The sequence below is a fragment of the Pan troglodytes genome, chromosome 3 (assembly GCF_028858775.2).
Source record: "Pan troglodytes isolate AG18354 chromosome 3, NHGRI_mPanTro3-v2.0_pri, whole genome shotgun sequence".
NCBI lineage: Eukaryota > Metazoa > Chordata > Mammalia > Primates > Hominidae > Pan > Pan troglodytes.
The window spans coordinates 107,894,077-107,914,783 of record NC_072401.2 but is presented as its reverse complement, the minus strand read 5'-3'; the positions used below and the strand labels follow the sequence as shown (position 1 = coordinate 107,914,783).

Genomic DNA, 20,707 nt, shown 5'->3' with positions numbered 1-20,707 from the left:
AACAAGAGTTATGGACATGAGCACTGGGATTGAACTTTGGTTCCTTCACTTACTAGCTGTTAAGACTCAGGCAAATTCACTTCCATGTACCTCAGAGTCAGTGTCACCTACTTCATAGGGCTGTTGTGAGAATCAAAAACAAAGATACCTATAACACATGTGAAAAATTATATGCCATATCCTCTGTTACTAAAAACATCAAGTTGTGGTACATGATTAGTGTTGTGAACTGTGTTATATAAGACTACTAATTTCTGTAGTTTTTGTTTGCTAAGAATGGGGCATGATTTGACCTGGAGTAGAACTGAATCTGTGCTACGACAAATTGTGGTTTATAGATACAAATGCATTTGATTATCCAATAACATCAAAATTTTTAACTTATGAAATGTTAATAAGTGAGCATCAACATTTTGAGTTTTTCAATTAATTTTTTTTAATATTTGGTTTTTGAAATCTCAAAAAGCTATTTTTTCTCTACTGTTTTCTGAGACTCAAACTCCCCATTTGGCAATTACTCATCTTCAAACATTAGCAAAACTCAAACTGCTAGTTTGTCATCAGTTTTGTTTTGTTTCCTTCTGTATATCATCTCATATTCAAAACAAAAAATATTAACAATAAGAAAACATAGAAGATTCCGTTAGTTCTGCTCAACCAGAATTTATTTAGCAGAATGTGGACACATTTTGATTAGGCATCTTTGATACATTTGTCAACTCTTCCTTCAGTTCTGGGACTGTTGATCCCTGCCTGTGTATTACCATCCATCACCCCTGTTCTTCAAAATGAACACATTTTGAAGAATTATGCCACCTAAGAAAAGTTACTCTGCTTCTTCTGTCAAGGGCCAAGAAAAGATCTGTAAGCCAGAAAAGAGGATTAGAGAGAAAGAAGAGAAAAATATTTGCTGTCACTGTTGAATGATAATCAGAACAAAGTACATATAAATGACATCTGAGGCTGAACTACTCTGGAAGGAAACGATATTGACCAAGTGACAAGTGAGATCACTTAGTTGTCATATGCATCTCGATAGTTTTAAAATCATTTTAGAGAAACCGTTACCGAAAGGCAGCAAGGCAAGAATGCTTGGCAAATTGTTGGAGGTGCTTTATGCTTGCTTTGCTGTCATTAGTGCTTTTAATAACTGACTGGCCCGTAATGAATTTAACTTAACTTCACCTTCAAATAAGGTTTTCTGCCCCCACCACCTCTGCACTTTGAACGAATGTAAAAAGATACTCTTGTCCTCAATAAGTATTCCCTCCCCAATCTCAAAGATGACAGCTCACTGTGCATGTGCTCCTGTGACCCAACTGAATTCATTTTTCCCAAGTCCTATAACACAGGGGTACATTCATTTTTTTTCTCCTATATTCTGTGCCTTTATTAGCAGGAAAGTTTATATTAAAGAGTTTTCCATTTGAAGAGAATTTTGCTACTTAAAAATAAGTTTTCTTTCAAGTAAAATTTAAAAATAATAATGCTGAGCACTTACCATTATACTTGTTCTGGTATAATTATTAATAATGCCCCTTTTTATCTTCAAATGCATCCCAGGTTGGGTGATCAATTAAGTGGTCACCATATTTATATAGCACCTACTAAGTGTTCTATGCAATTTACATAAGTTAACTGATTTAATCTTCACAATATCTCAATAAGAAAGGTGATGGGCAGGCTTGGTGGACCATGCTTGTAATCCCATTATTTTGGGAGGCCAAGATGGGAGGATCACTTTAGGCCAAGAGTCTAGACCAGCCTTGGCAACATAGTGAGACCCCATCTATAAAAAAATTTTTTAAAAATAGCCAGGCATGGTGGCAAATGCCTGTAGTTCTAGCTACTTGGAAGGCTGAGGTGGGAGGATTACTTGAACCCAGGCAATCAAGGCTGCAGTGAACTATGATTATGCCATTGACTCCCTCCAGCGTGAGTGACAGAGTGAGACACTGTCTTTATTAAAAAAAGGGGGGCATGGTATTAATAGATACTGTTGCTATTGCATTTAATAGGTGAGTAAATCAAGGCACAGGGTGGTTAAGTAAATTGCCTAAGACGAAACAGAAATAAGCAGAGAAGATAGAATTCAAACTCAAGCAATCTGGTTCCATATATCTGCAGTCTTATTCCTCGTGCTATTTTGTACTGCATGAAGTCTGATACTTGTTCTGTTTTTCTCTTCGATATATTTTTTAAAGTCACTGTGGTCATAAAGACAACCTTTGGGTATCCCCTAGAAACAATTTGTACTCAAACTTAGGCCCCCAAAAGCTCTGACGCCTGGGGAGGTTTTGGTCCAAACCTTTGAAATTGGTCATCTGAATAAGAACCTTAGGAAATGGAAAAAGAAAGGTATGAAAGAAAGAATGGGGTGGGAGAGGGAAGAAAAAAGGCACGAGTACTTTGATCAGACATCATTGCAGGAAACCAAGGATATATCCTCCCTGGAGCCATGTTGTAAAAAATGGGTGGTGGAAATCAGAGAAGAGGGTGAGTTGACATTTGGAATTTGGATATGACTGAATTGCACAGCAAAGAGAAAAATTCTCATGTTTAGGTAAAGATTATGATGTTTGAGCCAGGAAAGCATTCACTACAACAAGATACTTTATAAATTTGACTTTTAAAATAAAAGGAGAGAGAGCTCTGCTTTCACTCCCACCACAGGAAGCCAAGGCCATATTTCTCAGTCTCTGTCAAGAAACACCCAGATATGTCAGCTCTGAGGTCTTGAGTCTCTTAAACCTGTTGCAGAAAGACAGATTCATATCCAGAGACTTGTGTGAGGAGGACTTTGCAGCTTCTTTAAACTTGATCCAAGGAAGGATGAGTGCTATTCTGTTTCACTGAAATTCTTATCTTAGCCTCTTGAGCTCACATTTCCAGACTGCTTTGGAAGGGTTTCTGTAGATACTTAAAAGTCCAAGAAGGGCATGATGTCCTCTGTTTTTCTCTAAGTCATATCTTCCCAAATCCTAATATAGTGTTACGATTCAGTGTCCCCAGTTAATGTAAATAAAATAACACCACAATTATGTCTTAAAATGTTAGATATAATTTATTCAGGAGTATATAGATTTTCAGTTTTATTTTAAACAATCTTATTTTGTGTATTTTTGAATAAATATTTTGTCTGATTTTTCTTCCTTGCCAGATTCAGTACAATTATTAATAATAACTGACAAGTGTATGGCACTGTGTTTGGAATTCAAACTTATTCTTAAACTTTAGACTTCATATTACCCTTTCAACATAATTATGAGGTGTGTTGAGGGTCAAGACCACCCCTGGGATTGGTGATTTGCTAGAAAGACTCATGGACTTTGGTATATAGTCATATTCATGGCTACGATTTATTACAACAAAAAGATACACTGAAAAATCAGCAAAGAGAAAAGTCACGTGGGGTGAAGTCTGGGGGAAACCACCAGGAGTGAGATTCTAGAATCGTCTCCCACTGGAACCACACAGGACATGCTTAAGTCCCCCATAATAAGTTGTGACAAGTGTGAAATATCTACCAGGGAAGCTTGTTAGAGACTCAGCACCAAGGTTTTTGTTTGGGGCTAGTCATGTAAGCACCCTCTGCCTGGCACATACACACATTCCAGACTCCCAGTAGGGAAGGAGGAGTTCAGCACAAACCATATTGTTCGTACAAGCATTTTTGGCACAGTGAGACACTCTCATGAGGAAATGGTGGGAATTCTTTCGAAATCCAAGTTTTCAGATACCAGGCAAGGGCCAGTTTTGTAAGTACCCTTTCTAAGGATAGTAGTCAGGCTTGCTATGTTAACTCTTTTCTGCACATGTCTCATAGTTTGGTTTTCCACAGGTAAAAGTAACTTAAATAAGTCAAATTATTTTCTCATCAACATGAGTTTATGGTTGGAACAAACTCCACTTATCCTATCTTCCAATCCAATATTTTTTCCAGTAGGTTATACAACTGTTCAGGAAAGTATCTCATATCTGAGTAATTAAGACTGTTCCAAATAAATTGAAGTGACTGATAATCAAGGGTGCAATTCTAGCTTTTTGTCCTTTATATATGAACTGGAAATAATAATGCCCTCTGAATTAGCCCTTTTCATTATAACTTGCAACAATGATGGAAATATCCGACAATCTATACTGTTCAGCACAGTAGCCACTAGTAATATGTGACTATTGAGCACTTGAAATGTGGCTAGTGTGAATGAGAAACTACTTAATTTTGTTTATTTTTAATTAATTTTAATTTCAATAGCCACCTGTGGCTAGTAGCTACCTAATGAAAGCACAGCCTCAGATAACTTAACTTACTTCATTAAAGCTAAGTACACTAAGATTCTTAGGTTGAATAGTTCCTGGAACACCAGAGTTACCTTCTGATTTCTTGAGGGCCAAACCAATAGCACAATATGGTCCCACAAATGTTTTGATATCTTGTGGTCTTAATCCAAACTTACAAAGTTTACCCAGAATAAAGATTATTCCATCACCATCAACTAGATTTTTTTTATTAAGCATTATTTTTAAAATAACCTAGTGTATGGAGGTTGGCAATGGTTCATCTGCACAAATGGTACTGATTGATAGTCCTCAGGAAAAGGTGCCTGCCATTTTGTAAATATCAGCTCACATATCTTTACAGTTACTGGTAGTTATGCCAGAAAAGAGAGAAGGGAGAAAAGGCAAGAGCAGTAAAAGTATTTAATGAAACAGATAATAAATTTTAACTTACTCCAAATATTGTGTTTGGCAAATATACTTTTACAATATTATATTGCAAAACTACAGTAGAAAATAATTTTGCTTATATGCAAAGCATAATAAAAGATGATAGCATATCAAGTAAGCAGGATCATTTTTTAAATATTAGTCAATGCTCTATTTTTATTTTCTATGACAATGTAAAAAATCACAAATTTTTCTTCAAGTTAGAAAACAAAAACAAAGGAATGACATCATGTGGCATATCCACTACTCCTGCATGGTATTATAAATCACACTCACCTTCCAAAAATATACTTCCTTAGCCCTGTTGGAAATGCTTCTGACATCAACCTCAAATTCTTTCTTATATTTTATCTCTGGTTCAGGTTCAAAATGCAGAAGAGAAAAATAAAAACAAAATGGAGAAACTGAAGGTAAAAGAAAGGGCCTAAGATTGTTCTTCTGAGATTATTCTTCCTCACCAGAGTGAGGAAATGTTTCTATGAAAAAATATAGAAATATTGGTAGTGGAAAAAAGGACTTCTAAAACTTATGAAGTGAATTTGGTAGCCTAAGGAGAAAATAAACTGAAGTTTACATAATGCAATATATTTTTAAGGGAGAGGAAGGAAAAACTATACAAATTAATGTTCACCCTGTTGGTGCTAAGTTTGCTAATAACTGCAGTAGGGAATAAGAATAAAAAGGGAAAACATGACTAAATGTATTTTATTCTATGTATTCTTAAAGCCCTACGAAACAATATTACTCATATGAAAAATACTTTCTTACTAATTTTTCAGTATAGAAAGTGGCATTCAAAACTAGGAAGTTCAATTGTAATGACAGTCAAGTGGAATTTCATTTCTCACAGATGTAACACAATAGCATGTGGTATTAAAACCCAGAAATCTATGACAAGTATTAGAAAAGCTGAGGTTAAAACCAAAATTCTTTATGGCAGAATTATTTAGAATATTTAATATGTTCTCATGTATTGTAAATACTCAAGAGAGATATTTGAGTATCATTCCTTGGTAAACTTTTATGGGTAAATAACTATATTTTTTCCTTTGGAGTATATTCAAGGACTAGTGTTCTACAAGAAACATTTTGGAAAAAATTGCTCTTATTTAATAGTTCCAAATCATTTTCATTGAAAAAGACTTTCAGCATCCTTTCTCACTTGCTGTATCTGGATATATTATCACAGAAGAAAAGTAAACATACAGCTAAGAAAGCTGTTGCATGTGTCCCTGAATGAAAATTTGCCCTATTAATTATGAGTTGGAAATCACTTAATGTTTTCAGCATGGCCAATGACTGAAAAAAAAAACCTTTTATTTGTAACAGTAGATAGTCTGATCCATAGCCATTAGGAGTGCGATATGGTTTGGCTCTGTGTCTCCACACAAATCTCACCTTGAATTATAATCCCCATAATCTCCATAATCCCTGTGTGTCAAGGGAGAGACCAGGTGGCAGTAACTGAATCATGGGGCAGTTTCCCCCATGCTGTTTTCATGATAGTGAGTGAGTTCTCACAAGATCTGATGGTTTTGTAAGTGTCTAGCATTTCCCCTGCTTGTACTCTCTCTCTCCTGCCTCCCTGTGAAGAGGTGCCTTCCACTATAATTTTCAGTTCCCTGAGGCTTCCCCACCCATGTCGAACTGTGAGTCAATTAAACCTCTTTTCTTTATAAATCACTCAGTCTCAGGTATTTCTTTGTAGCAGCATGAGAATGAACTAATACAGTAAATTGATACCACAGAGAGTGGGGTGCTGCTATAAAGGTACCGAAAAATGTGGAAGTGACCTTGGTACTGGGCGGCAGGCAGAGGTTGGAACAGTTTGGAGGGCTCAGAAGAAGACAGGAAGTTGTGGGAAAGTTTGGAACTTCCTAGAGACTTGCTGAATGCCCATGAACAAAATGCTGATAGTAATATGGACAATAAAGTTCAGGCTTAGGTGGTCTCAGATGGAGATGAGGAACTTTCTGGGAACTGGAGTAAAGGTGACTCTTGCTATGCTTTAACAAAGAGACTGGCAGCATTGTGCCCCTGCACTGGAGATTTGTGGAACATTGAACTTGAGAGAGATTATTTAAGGTATCTGGCGGAACAAATTTCTAAGCAGCAAAGTGTTCAAGATGAAGCAGAGCATAAAAGTTTGGAAAATTTGCAGGCTGACAATGATATAGAAAAGAAAACCCATTTTTGGGGGAGAAATTCAAGCCAGTTGCAGAACCTTGCATAAATAATAAGGAGTTGAATGTTAATCATCAAGACAGTGGGGAAAACATCTCCAAGGCATGTCAGAGACCTTCATGGCAGCCCCTCCCACCACAGGCCTGGAGGCCTATTAGGGAAAAATTGTTTCCTGGGGTGGGTCCACAGTCCCCCTGCTCTGTGCAGCCTTGGGACAAGCTGGGAGCTGATCTGCCTCCCAGCTGCTTCAGCTCCAGCCCTAGCTAAAAGGGGCTAAGGTACAGCTCAGGCCATTGTTTCAAAATGTGCAAGCCCCAAGCCTTGGCAGCTTCCATGTGGTGTTTGGCCTGCAGGTGTACAGAAGTAAAGAACTGAGGTTTGGGAACCTCCACCTAGATTTCAGAGGATGTATGGAAATGCCTGGAGGTCCAGGCAGAAGTTTGTTGCAGGGGTGGAGTCCTCATGGAGAACATCTGCTAGGACAGGGCAGAAGGGAAATGTGAGGTCAGATCTCCCACACAGAGTTCCCACTGGTGCACTGCCTAGTGGAGTTGTGAGAAGAGGGCCACCATCCTCCAGACCCCAGAATGGCACATCCACTGACAGCTGGCATGGTGCACCTGGAAAAGCCACAGGCACTCATGCCAGCCTGTGAAAGCAACTGGGAGGGGGACTGTACCCTGCAAAGCAGAGCTGCCCAAGGCCATGGGAGCCCACCACTTTCATCAGGGTGATATGGATGTGAGATATGAAGTCAAAAGAGATCATTTTAGAACTTTAAGGCTTAATGACTGCCCTATTAGATCTCAGACTTGCATGGGGCCTGCAGCCCCTTTGTTTTGGCCAATTTCTCCCATTTTGAACAGGTGTATTTACCCAATGCATGTACCTCCATTGTATCTAGGAAGTAACTAACTTGCTTTCGATTTTACAGGCTCCTAAGTGAAAGTGACTTGCCTGCTTTCAGATGAGACTTTGAATTTGGACTGTTGCGTTAATACTGAAATGATTTAAGACTTTGGGGGACTGTTGAAAGGGCATGATTGTGTTTTGGAATGTGAAGACAGGAGGTTTGGGAGGGACCAGGGATGGAATGATATGGTTTGGCTCTGTGTCCCCACCCAAATCTCACCTTGAATTGTAATAATCCCCATGTATCAAGGGCAGGACCAGGTGGAGGTAATTGGATCATGGGGGCCATTTCCCCCATGCTGTTCTCATGATAGTGAATGAGTTCTCACAGATCTAATGGTTTTATAAGCATCTGGCATTTCCCCTGGTGTCACTCTCCTCTGAAGAGTTGCCTTCCAGCATGGTTTTCAGTTTTCTGAGGCCTCCCCAGCCATGTGGAACTGTGAGTCAATTAAACCTCTTTTCTATAAATTACCCAGTCTCAGGTATTTCTTCATAGCAGTAGGAGAATGAACTAATACAGAGTCTGACAACATTTTCTGCCCAATCTACAAAATCAAAAAATATGGCAACAATTGCTTATAAATGACTGTGACATATGTAAATTATGTAAAGAGGTCCTGATAGATACATCATGTGTGGCAGAAACTGAAAAACTGTTTACTAAATCATTTCCCCTTTTGCATATTTAGAAAACTAGGATACATTTTCCATTTTCCTTTGCATTTGTGTATCATCTGACTAATTTAGTTGGTCAGATGTGGATAAATGTGGATAAAATAAACTAAATGTGGATAAAATAATGTGTATAATTTGTAGGGTTGGCCAAATGATCACACACTCTCTTTTCCTTAATTTACCAATAGGAGATGACACCCAGAAAGGCCTTGGAAAACATGAGTTAAACAAGTCTCCCTCAACCTGGGTCCCTGAATATTTGCTCCCTCTAATTTTGTGTGGAGCAGAATCCACCCTCTATAACCACCATCTCTTATTGAACTTTATATGAAAAAGGGAGAAATAATTGTATTGAGTCACTGAGATCTCCGGGTTATTCTGTTATAGTATCTAGCACTACTTTAATGACCAAAGAAGGATATGGGGTTGTTTGGACAAAACAGTAGCCTTGCTAAATTTAATTTAATTTCTTTTAAATTTTACCACATATTTTAATTTTTTAATCATGCTTCATATCTCTGTTTACTTATTGTTCATATCTTTGGAGAGGCAATGAGAAAAAAGCAATGCATGTAGAGTGAGAAAGGCTGCCTTTTAATCTCAACTACTTACTAGCTGTGATTTTGAGTATGTGACTTTCACTTAACTGTCTGTCCCTGAATCATCTTTGACAGCTTTATTCCCTTTTCTAAAACACGCTAACCTCCCCACCTCCCACCACCTTCACACACACACCTCACCCACACACACATCCCTAATGCATCCATTATGCTCTTTTGGACCTTTGACTCAGACCACATCTCCTGGGCCATAAAACAAACCACAACAAATTCAAAAGAATTTAAGTAATATGGAATGTCACCTTTGACCATAATGGAATCACACAAAAGATGAAAAAATGAAGGTCAACAGGAAAATCTCCAAACATGCAGAAATTAAACAACATACCTCTAAATGATTCATCGGTCAAAGAGAAATTGTCAAAGGAAATTTTTTAATGCATAGCATTGAATAAAAATGAAAATACAACATATCAAAGTATGTGAGATGCAGCTAAGCCAGTACTGAGGGAGCTACTTATAGCACTAAATACGTACATTGAAAACAAACAAAGGTCACAATTTAATAATCTAAGTTTCACTTCAAAAAAACTAGAAAAGAAAGAGCAATGTAAAGCTGAAACAAACAGTGGAAAAGAAATTTTATAGATAAGAGCAGAAATAAATATAATTGAAAATAGGTAAAACTAGAGGTAATCAATAAAACTAAGAGCTGGTTCTTTAAAAAGGATCAAAAAATTGATAAACCTGTAGCAAGACTGACAAAATAAAAAAGATAAGATTCAAATTACCAATATTAAAAATGAAATGAGTGATGTTATTACAAATCTTGCAACTATTAAATGAATAATATGGGAATGCCAAGAATGACTTTATGCTCATACATTTGACTACTTAGAAGAAATGAACTAATTTATTGAAAACCACAAATTACTAAAACTCAACCAACATGAAATACATAATCTGACTAGTTTTATAAACATTAGATAATAAATTGAATTTGTAATTAAAAAGCTCCCAAGAAAGTAACTTTTATTCCAGATGGTTTCACTAGAGATTCTGTCAAACATTTAGAGAAAAATTAACACCAATTTTATACAATCTCTTCCTGAAGACAGAAGAGAGAACACTTCCCAACTCATTTTACAAGGATAGTGTTACTATGTACAAAAAGCAGACCAAAAAACATAAAAAAAAGTTATTGATCAATATCTCTTGTGAACTTACACATTAAAACAAATTATCAGCAAAGTAAATTTGAAAATCTATAGGAAGAATTAGGCTGGTTGCAATGGCTCACACCTATAATCCCAGTACTTTGGGAGGCTGGGGCAGGTGGATCGCTTGAGCCTAGTAGTTTGAGATCAGCCTGCACAATATGGTGAAACCCTGTCTCTACAAAAAAAATAAAAATAAAAAATTAGCCGGGCATGGTGGGGCACGCCTGTGGTTCCAGCTATGCTGGAGGCTGAGGAGGGAGTATGGCTTGAGCCCAAGAGACAATGAGCCATGATCACACCACTGCACTCCAGTCTGGGTGACAGAGCTAGTCCCAAGAGAAAAAGAGAAAAAAAGAAAAAGAAAAGAAAAGAAAAAGAGAAAGAGAAAGAAAGAGAGAAAGAGAAAGAAAAGAAAAGAAAGGGAGGGAGAGAGGGAGGGAGGGAAGGAAGGAGGAAGGAAGGAAGGAAGGAAGGAAGGAAGGAAGGAAGGAAGGAAGGAAAGAAAGAAGGAAGGAAGGAAGGAAAGAAGGGAAGAAGGAAGGAAGGAAGAAAGAAGAAAGAAAGAAAGAGAAAGAGAGAAAGAGAAGAGAAGGAGGGAGGGAGGAGGGAGGGAGGGAGGAAGGAAGGAAGGAAGGAAGGAAAGAAGAAAGGAAGGAAGGAAGGGATTATACACTATCACCAAACGGGATCTATTCCAGGTATGCGAGGCTGGTTCAACATTCAAAAATTAATCACTGTAACCTGGTTACAACAAGGTAAATTCAAAAGATCATATAATTATATAACATTATAATATGCAGAAAAGGCATTTGATAGAATCCAACACCCATTAATCATAAAAACTGCCAGCCAAGTCAAGAATAGAGGGATTTTCTCTCAACTTGATAAAGAGAATCTAAAAAATGCTAGGTCATACTTAATGGTGAAAGATTGAATGTTTTTTCCCTAAGGTCAGGTACAAAGGAAGGATCTCTGTTTCACCACTCTTATTCAACATAATACTGCAAATTCTAGCCACCACGGTAAGGAAAGATAATGAATAAAAGATGTGCATATTAAAACGAAAAAGATAAAACTGTTTCAATTTGCACATGACTTAACTGTTTACATAGAAAATCTCAAGAACTCTACTAAAAATGCTCATATAGACCTATGGCTATCATCTAAAACTATCTTCTAGATACAGAGATACTAGCAAATAGCCCTTCCCTTTACCCTTCCTCTTGTCCCTCTTCCACCATCCCAGTGACTAAGTATAGGACTATGCCTAGCTCCAAAAAGTGGATTAACAAAGGTCACTCCCAGAAGACAGTCCTCACTAAAAATTAACAAAAGGACATTCATAAAGGGATTGTTTTACTACTCTACTTTTAACATACTTTGAGCATTAGGACTTGTTTATCCTTTAATACCCAACAATATTAATAAAAATCCACATATAGAGCGATGATTAGACCAACTGAACTAGTGTAAATGACGGGCATAGAACCCTTCTCCCTGCATACTTCCTAGAAATACTAGATGTTTCAAATAGGACATAAGTTTTCCACTCTATACACAGTAGCATTGAATAAATGATGCATATATATAACACAGGTTATAATTTGAAAGTGTTTTCTAAAAATAAACATTATGGCCTAAAACCCTTCCCCTTTCTACTTTATCAACCCAGTGGACAGGTATAAGCATCTGTAGTACTTAGAGGGGATTTTAACAATTACACTTCTGTGTTTTTAATAACCATCTTCCCTGTGAATTTTAACACAAAGTGTACTCCCATGTATTACTTTACTGACTCTCTTTTTGTCACACACTGACAACATCTCTAACATCTAGAAAGACTAGATGTTATAAATTAGGACTTGTTTGTTTGCTTATATACACTATATACACAGCACTGTAAAAGGAAATGCAGACATAAGGGCCAATGGTCACTTGTGCCTCGCCATAAACACACTGGTATAAAACTCTTTGCACTTTCTACTCCTCCTTCCTCCTTGAACCAGCATAAATATGTGTACTGATCAGAGAAGTGGTTTGATTAATTTTTAAAAGACAACATTTCATGTGAATCAAAAGGATATCTGCAAAGTGTGTTATTCACTACCTCTATTTTTAACAATTTTGTGCACTTCTAAACATCTGGAAAGACTAAATGTTTTAAATAAGGACTTCAGTTTGTCCACTGTATACAAAGTAGTGTTGAGTAAACCTGTGTTTATTGTGGACAAAGCTCATTATTTTGCAACATCTAAGCTTTATAAATGTCCTGAGGTGACAATGTAGGTTAAAAAGTAGAGCTAGTGAATTAGCAATTTATAAATATATTTTTGTTATAATTGATAGAAAAGATGCACCTTGGACATGAAATTGTTAAACCACCTCTGAGCAGTGTATATCAAGACTTGCTCACTAGGTTGGCAGCAGAAGGGCACAAGGACGTATAAAGGGAAAAATGTATACAGATGTATATATATTTACATTTTGACAATAGCCATTGATGTATGTGCAATTCTTTTGGCTGTGCTATGGGAATAGGTTAAGTAATTCAATGACAACACACCTTGCTAATATTTTAATGGTACAGATCTGCTAATGAATTCTCTTAGAAACATTATACTTAATGTATTCTGTTGCTGTATGTTTCATTATATATACACACACACACACACACACACATATATATATATATATATATATATATGTTTTTTTTTTTTTTATTGAAACAGGGTTTCTCCATGTTGGCCAGGTTGGTCTCAAACTCCTGGCCTCAAGTTGAGCCACCTGCCTCAGCATCCCAAAGTTCTTGGATTACAGTTTATGTCTCATTTTAAATTGAGCATTAAGGGAATGCAGTATTTAAATCAGAACTCTGCCAATGCTTTTATCTAGAGGCATGTTGTCATTTTTATCATCTATGAAATTTTGGCCCAGGGAAGGCAGGATTACATTTTTTTCTAAAATAGGTGTAGTTGGTGAGTTGGTGTAGTGTATTTTTGGCTATCGAAATACTCATATAGCTTTGGGATTTCAAATTGGTAAATATTCATGATGTGTGAAAAAGCATGATACACACTGTATGATCTCAATCCCATAAAATAGGATATTTTGTCTACATACACACAGGATGTAGAAGGACATGTCAAACTGTAAACCACTTGTTATCATAGAGGACTTTGTTCTTTGCCTCTTGTGTTTTTCAGTTTCCTGAAATGCACATATTAACTTTTAAAAAATAAATTAAAAAAAAAAAAAGCAAACCCCAAAAGCTTTACAGAAAAAAAAATTCATTTAGCAAGGTTGCTGAATACCAGATCAACACACACACACACAAAGTGTATATTTCTGTTAATGAATTAACATTGAAAAGAAGAAAATCAAAATTTAAAACAGAATACTATTTCCAACCATTCCAAAGAAATGAAATACTAAATGAAATACTGAAGTATACACTGAACAAACCTGTAAAAATTATATGCTGAAAATTACAAAACACTAATGTAAAAAATCAAAAAAGTACTAAATAAATGAAGAGATATACCATATTCATGGATTTGAAGGCTCACATAATAAAGATGTCAATTCTTCCCCAAACTGATCTATAGGCTTAATGTAATTCCTATCAAAGTCCCAGCAAGGTTTTGGCACACACAGCCAAGCTTGTTCTCAATCATGACAAGGAAAAAAGTGGGAGGGAACACTCTGACATTGAGGCTTTCCATATAGCTACAGTTAAGAATGACAGTGCAGTATTAACGGTTGGATAAACATGTAGATCAACAGAACAGAACAGAGAACCCAGATCCACGCAAATTTTTTTTTACAATGGTACAAAAATAATTCAAAGGTGAAAAAAGTCTTTTCAACAAATGGTGCTGGAGCAATTGATAGGCAGAAAAATGAACCTAACCTAAACGTCACGCCTATAAAAAAATTAATTGAAAGTATATAATGCTCTTATATTTAAAAGTTAAACTATAAAACTTGTCAAAAAAAAGCATGAAAAAATCTTCAGGATCCAGGGTCAAGCAAGAAGTTTTTAGACTTTACACCAAAAGGACAATCCAAAAAGGAAAACTTGTTAATGAGGTCTCATCAAAATTAAAAACGTCAGTCTTGTAAAAGACCATAAAAATAAGATGAAAAGACAAGCTACAGACTGGGAGAAAATATTTGCAAACCACATGTCTGACAAAAGAATAGTATCCAGAATATACAAAGAATTCTGAACACTCAATTGTAAAAGAAAAAACATTGACAATCCAACTAGAAAATGGGCAAGAGATATAAACTGGCATTTCACCAAGGAGGATATATAGATGATAAATAAGTATATGAAAAAATGTTCAGCATGATTAGCCATTAGGAAAATCCAAATTAAAACTACAATGAAATACCACTACACACCTATGAGAATAGCTAAAATAAAAATTACTGACAAGACTAAACACTGGCAAGGATGCAGAGAAACTGGATCACTCACTCATACATTGTTCATATGTATGAATGGGAATGTAAAATGGTGCAGTCACTCTTAAAAGGTTAAGCAATTTCTTATGAAATAAAATGTGTACTTACTATATAAACCAGAAATTTCACTCTTGGGCATTTATTGCAGATAAATGAAAAGTTATATTCACACAGAAAATCTATACATGAATGTTCATTGCAGTTTTATTTTTAATAGCTAAAAAGTAGACGCTGGGTGCAGTGGCTCATGCCTGTAATCCCAGCACTTTGGGAGGCCAACACGGGCAGATCACAAGGTCAGGAGATTGAAACCATCCAGGTTAACATGGTGAAACCCCGTTTCTACTAAAAAAAAATAAAAAATTAGCCAGGCATGGTGGCATGCGCCTGTAGTCCTAGCTACTTGGTAGTCCCAGCTACTCGTGAGGCTGAGGCAGGAGAATCGGTTGAACCCAGGAGGTGGAGGTTGCAATGAGCCCAGATTGCGCCACTGCACTCCAGCCTGGGTGAAAGAGCGAGACTCCGTCTCAAGAAAAAAGGTAGAAAAAACTCTGATATTATTTTACAAGTGAATGGTCAACAAACTATGGTACATCGATACCATGTAATATTACTCAGTAATAGAAAAGAATGAACTAGTGATACTTGCAACAACTTAGATGAATCTTCAGAGTTTATGCTGAGCAATAAAAAATAAACACAAAAGATTATATACTGTATAATTTCAAATACACATACATGTATTTATGCATATACATTTATATATGCATATATATATTTTGAAATGATAAAATTTTAGAAAAGGAGAGTATATTAATGGTTGCTAGGGTTTACGGACAGAATTGGGTAGGGGTGAGAGAAGAAAGGGGTCAGGAAAGGATGAGAGCAAAGCAGGTAGAGTTATTAAACAACAGCCAACAGGAGGAATCCTAGTAATGGCGGAATGGTTCTGTATCTCGATAGTGGTGAGGGATACATGAACCTACACATGTGATAAAATTATATAAAATTAAATGCACACACACACGCAAATGAATACAAGTAAAACTGGTCAAATTTAAATAAGATCAGTGGATTAGATCCATATCAACAATATACCAGTTGTGATATTGTGTCATAATTTTGCAAGATGTTACCACTGGGTAAAGGGTACATGAACTTGCTAAGTTTTATTTCTTACAATTGTATGTCAATCTACAAATTTCTTTTAGCTTTTTTTTTTTTAATGGAGTTTCATTCTTGTTGCCTGGGCTGGAGTGCAATGGCGCGATCTCAGCTCACTGCAACCTCCGCCTCCCAGGTTCAAGCAATTCTCCTGCCTCAGCCTCCCAAGTAGCTGGGATTACAGTTATGCACCACCGTGCCTGGCTAATTTTTTTTCTTTTTTTGTATTTTTGGTAGAGACAGGGTTTCACCATGTTGGCCAGACTGGTCTTGAACTCCTGACTTCAGGTGATCCACCCACCTCGGCCTCCCCAAGTTCTGGGATTACAGGTGTGAGCAACTGTGCCCAGCCAATCTACAAATTTCTTAATCAAAATTTCAATTCATAAAAAGCACTATCTTGCTACTAATAGTCACTGTTTCTCTACCACCAAATCAGCAACACCTAGACTGACCAACCATCTCAGTTTGGCTAAGACTAAGGGATTTCCTGGGGTGCAGCACTTTCTGTTTTAAGATCGGGGTAATCCCTATGTAAAAAACCCTAAATATTCCATGCACAAAATACAAATAAATAACATTAGCGAATAATGATCAAATGCAGCAAAGCAGCAGGATACAAAATCAACATGAAAAAATCAATTGTGTGTCCATGCACTAGCAATGAACAATCTAAAAATGAAATTAAGAAAACAATTCCCTATATAATAGCATTAAAAAGATAAAATACTGGCCGGGCATGGTAGCTCACACCTGTAATCCCAGTACTTTGGGAGGCCGAGGCCGATCGATCACCTGAGGTCAAGAGTTTGAGACCAGCCTGGCCAACATGGTGAAATCCTGTCTGTACTAAAAATACAAAAAATTAGCTGGGCATGGTGGCACATGACTGTAATCCCAGCTACTCGGGAGGCTGAGGCAGGAGAATTGCTTGAACCTAGGAGGCTGAGGTTGCAGTGAGCTGAGATCATGCCACTGCACTCCAGCCTGGGTGACAGAGTGAGACCCTGTCTCGATAATAATAATAAAGTACTTAGGAATAAATGTAACCAAGAAGGTGAAAGGTATACACTGAAAACCAGAAAACCTTGCTTAAAGAAATTAAAGAAGACAAATAAATGGAATATATCTGATACCAATAGATTGAAAGAACTGATACTGTTAAAATGTTCTTACTACCCAAAGCAATCTACAGATTGAATGTAATTCTTATCAAATCCCAATGGCATTTTTTTGCAGAAATATAAAAAAAATCCATTCTAAAATTCACATAGAATCTTAAGGAATACCAAATAGCCAAGATAATTTTAGACAAGAAGAACAAAGTTGGACTACTCACACTTCTGATTTCAAAGCACATTACAAAGCTACAGTAATCAAAACAGCATAGTGTTTGCATAAGACAGATACACAAACCAATATAACAAAATAGACAGCCTAGAAATAAGTCTTTTATTGTGTATGGTCAAATGATTTTAAACAAGGATGCCAAGACTACTCAATTGGGAAAGGACAGTCTCTTTGACAAATGGTGTTGGGAACACTGGATATCCACACGCAAAAGAATGAGGTTGGACCCTTATCCAGCAGCATATACAAGAATTAACTATTTGCAACCTTCCCTTGCCTCCACCTTTCTCCAGAAAGAGCTAGGTAGACAATCCTTCTTCTTTACTCTCTGAACTTATGGAGATGGTAAATTTGTTTTTCAATAAAAATACAGACAGACAGAGATAGATAGATAAACAGATAAATAAATAATCTCCTACTGGACTGTGAACTCTTACAGGAAGAAGAGTCTTTATTGCTCATGTTTGTATTACCAGTTCACAAAATGATTGTTTAATGAATAAGTATATGAATTGAGGAAAATTAGAACCAAAGTATCAAAAATAAGTAGAATTTCCTTCATAAAGGATTTTCCACATCTACCTCTAGATATAACAACTGCTCTTACATACTCTATCTTCTATGACAAGTAAGGTAAGTTTTAGAGGATCTCAAGGCTAATTTTCTGAGATGCATTTCATAGAGCAAATATATGGCTGGACACAGCTGGATGAACAAACTGGACTCTTCTCACCCTTCCCTGCCCCATCCTGTGACAAAAGTTGTAATGGTGTACCTTCTCCTTTGCCTACATTTTCCTTCCACATTCTGTAAAATGATTAGACCATATTATGAATTAATCACTTTCCAAATTTCCTGTTCTTAAAAAATTAAAAAGTGTGGTTTTAGTTAGAAAAAACAAGAGAAAAAATTGTCTCATTTTCTACAAAAGTTGTATATGAGTTTAAAATTTCTTATGATCAAATTCTATAAACAGAAAAGTTATTCCTTCAGGGCTCAGGGCTTACATTCTGCCTCTGAATCAGGTTAGAATTAATGGCTAGCGTTTTTTCTTAACCCTATAGAATTATTTCTTTAAATGACATGCTATTAGACTCTTACCAGCCAGATCTTAGGTGAGGAATTTTTAAATTTCACAATCTGATAATAAAATGGAATTATAAAAAAGATTCAATTTGGAGTTTTTATTTAACTCCCTATTAAAAATGTGTAAAAACACTTTTTTCCTGTGTTAAACTTTAGAAAAGGTACCAGAGTTTTTGCTTGATACATAACATAATGAATATATCAAGGCCAATGGTATCAGAGAAATATGATTATAAACCTAAAACCTACCCCAAATCTCAAATCTATAAATTGCAAATCTACCACTAATTAGCTGTTGACCCCAAGGAAATTTATTCACCTTATTTGGGCCTCTATTTCTTCATCAATAAAATATATTTGATAATATCAATAATATTATTATGAAAAGTGCTGTAGTACACATAAAGCATATAGCACAGTGCTTAGCACAATAGATGAATATTACATTTTATTAAATTTTACTAAAACTCATGTACCGGGAACTAAATTTCCTAATAAAAAAATAACTAACAGAAATAAACTGTCAACAGCTGAAACAGGGATGAATATATTATGTGCCATTTTTGTTTTATCTTGACATAAATTGGCTGAAATAGTGCCATATAGTCAACACTAATTTTTTTATTACCACTCTTTTAAAAATAACTGACAGAATATTTTAGTTTACATGTCAAGAGGAAAAACCAACTGGCTATTCAAAGTGACTGTCATGTTTCCAAACTGTATTTTAAAGGCCTATCCAATTTGAATTTGCATTTTATTCATTTTGTTTTAGAGCACAAAGTAAAAGCTTTAATATAATCAGTAACAACTCTCTTTTGAGCCCCAAATTACTGTCCTTTGCCTTCTCGTATTACAGCAAAAGTTTATTAACTTTTCAGGCCCTTGAGTGTACTGGATATATTGCCAATACTGGCCTCAAAAATAGCCTGCTTCAGTTTGTACCTTAATGTTAACACATGATAATGATAAACCTGGGGAGTAGGGGGATAGAGAGAGAGAAAGAGAGAGAAACAGCCCTAGAGAAATTTGGTGGATTTCTTGACCTTACTTTGGCAACTTGAAAAGAAAACTTTGGGGATTTGAAGTTTTGTTTCAGGGAACTTACGTGTGCTGAAACTGATACTTGGGATTCTGAGCCATTCTCTCCAGCAGTTAAATATGTTAGAAGAATCGTGGCTCTCTCATGACATGACAGCTTTAAAAAATAAAGAGAAACAGGATTTTAACTAAATAAGAAAATATTTACTACTCATTTTTAAGAAAAGGAAGTGTTTTGAAATAATCTTGAAAAACAACTGTACATAAAATTATTTATTTTTTACAAAGAATTCTACTCTATCATTCTGTCAGAGAAGTGATAGTTCTCTTTAGGATAAGTGGAAGCGTAGCTACTTAGTGTCAAATATCTACAAATACACTATTAAAAATCAGACTGTCAGAGCTCATTAGTTAGGGTCCTACTTCTCTAACATGAAGTTCTATATTTGTTTTCTACCAGTAATACTTTCTCTTCTTCAATGCTTCTGTAGCTACAGAAAGAATAAAACATGTACAAGACCAGGACTCTGTCATTAACCTCTAATACATCCTAAAAACACATTATAAATATCTTTCTTTAATTTTGCATGTGCGTAGCAGATCTGAATCCCAAGAGAGTAGAAGGCACATAACAGGGAACACACATGCACAAATCCTCTAAAATATGCTTACAACCACACTATCATTCTACCATCCTTACTGCAACTCTTGTAACACCTTCAGTCCAAACTCTGGTGTAGTCATAGGCGTAATTCCATGTTAAACTTTGTTCCAAAACCAGATATGGCCATGTTGGCTCCTAACTAGTTGTTCTAGTTACATATATTCCCATGAAATGCTGGTATTCCACTAGCTAAGTGGATCCAAATGCTTCAGAAAGTATTGAATTTTTTTCAGGTCACAGGAGTAGGGGGAGAACTGCTAACAAATAGAATTTTCTCTATGTTTCACATTCCTCAGCTGTTTTTTCATATACTTTTGGAATCTAATATTTACCTACTGTGATATTCTCACCATATTGATCCTTTTAGCAGTTTCTGGAATAAGCTACATTTTCTTTTATACTTCTTCATCTTTGCACACACTATTCCCTTTCCCTAAAGTGTTCTATTTTCCTTTCTTATTTTCCCACCCTCTCTTGTTCTAGCAAAATCCTTCCCATTCTTCAAATGACAGAATAGATGCTGTTTTACCCCAGCCTCCTTTTCTGACCAAACCTTTCATCACCACAAATGTGGTTCAGCTATCTGTCTCAGATGTTCATTGGACCAGATGTATCTGTGTACAGCAGCATGATTCTTCTGTGATGTCACT

General features: G+C 36.1%; 1 long non-coding RNA gene across 1 annotated transcript; it reads right to left on the bottom strand.

Moving 5' to 3' along the window:
* Positions 1-642: 642 nt before the first annotated feature.
* LOC107974097 (uncharacterized) lies at positions 643-20,667 on the bottom strand. The gene is made up of 4 exons (XR_001716642.3): positions 20,408-20,667; positions 19,461-19,550; positions 5,005-5,081; positions 643-862 (listed from the first exon to the last, which is right to left on the bottom strand). It is a non-coding gene; the product is annotated as an uncharacterized LOC107974097 (long non-coding RNA).
* Between the last annotated feature and the right edge of the window lie 40 nt (positions 20,668-20,707).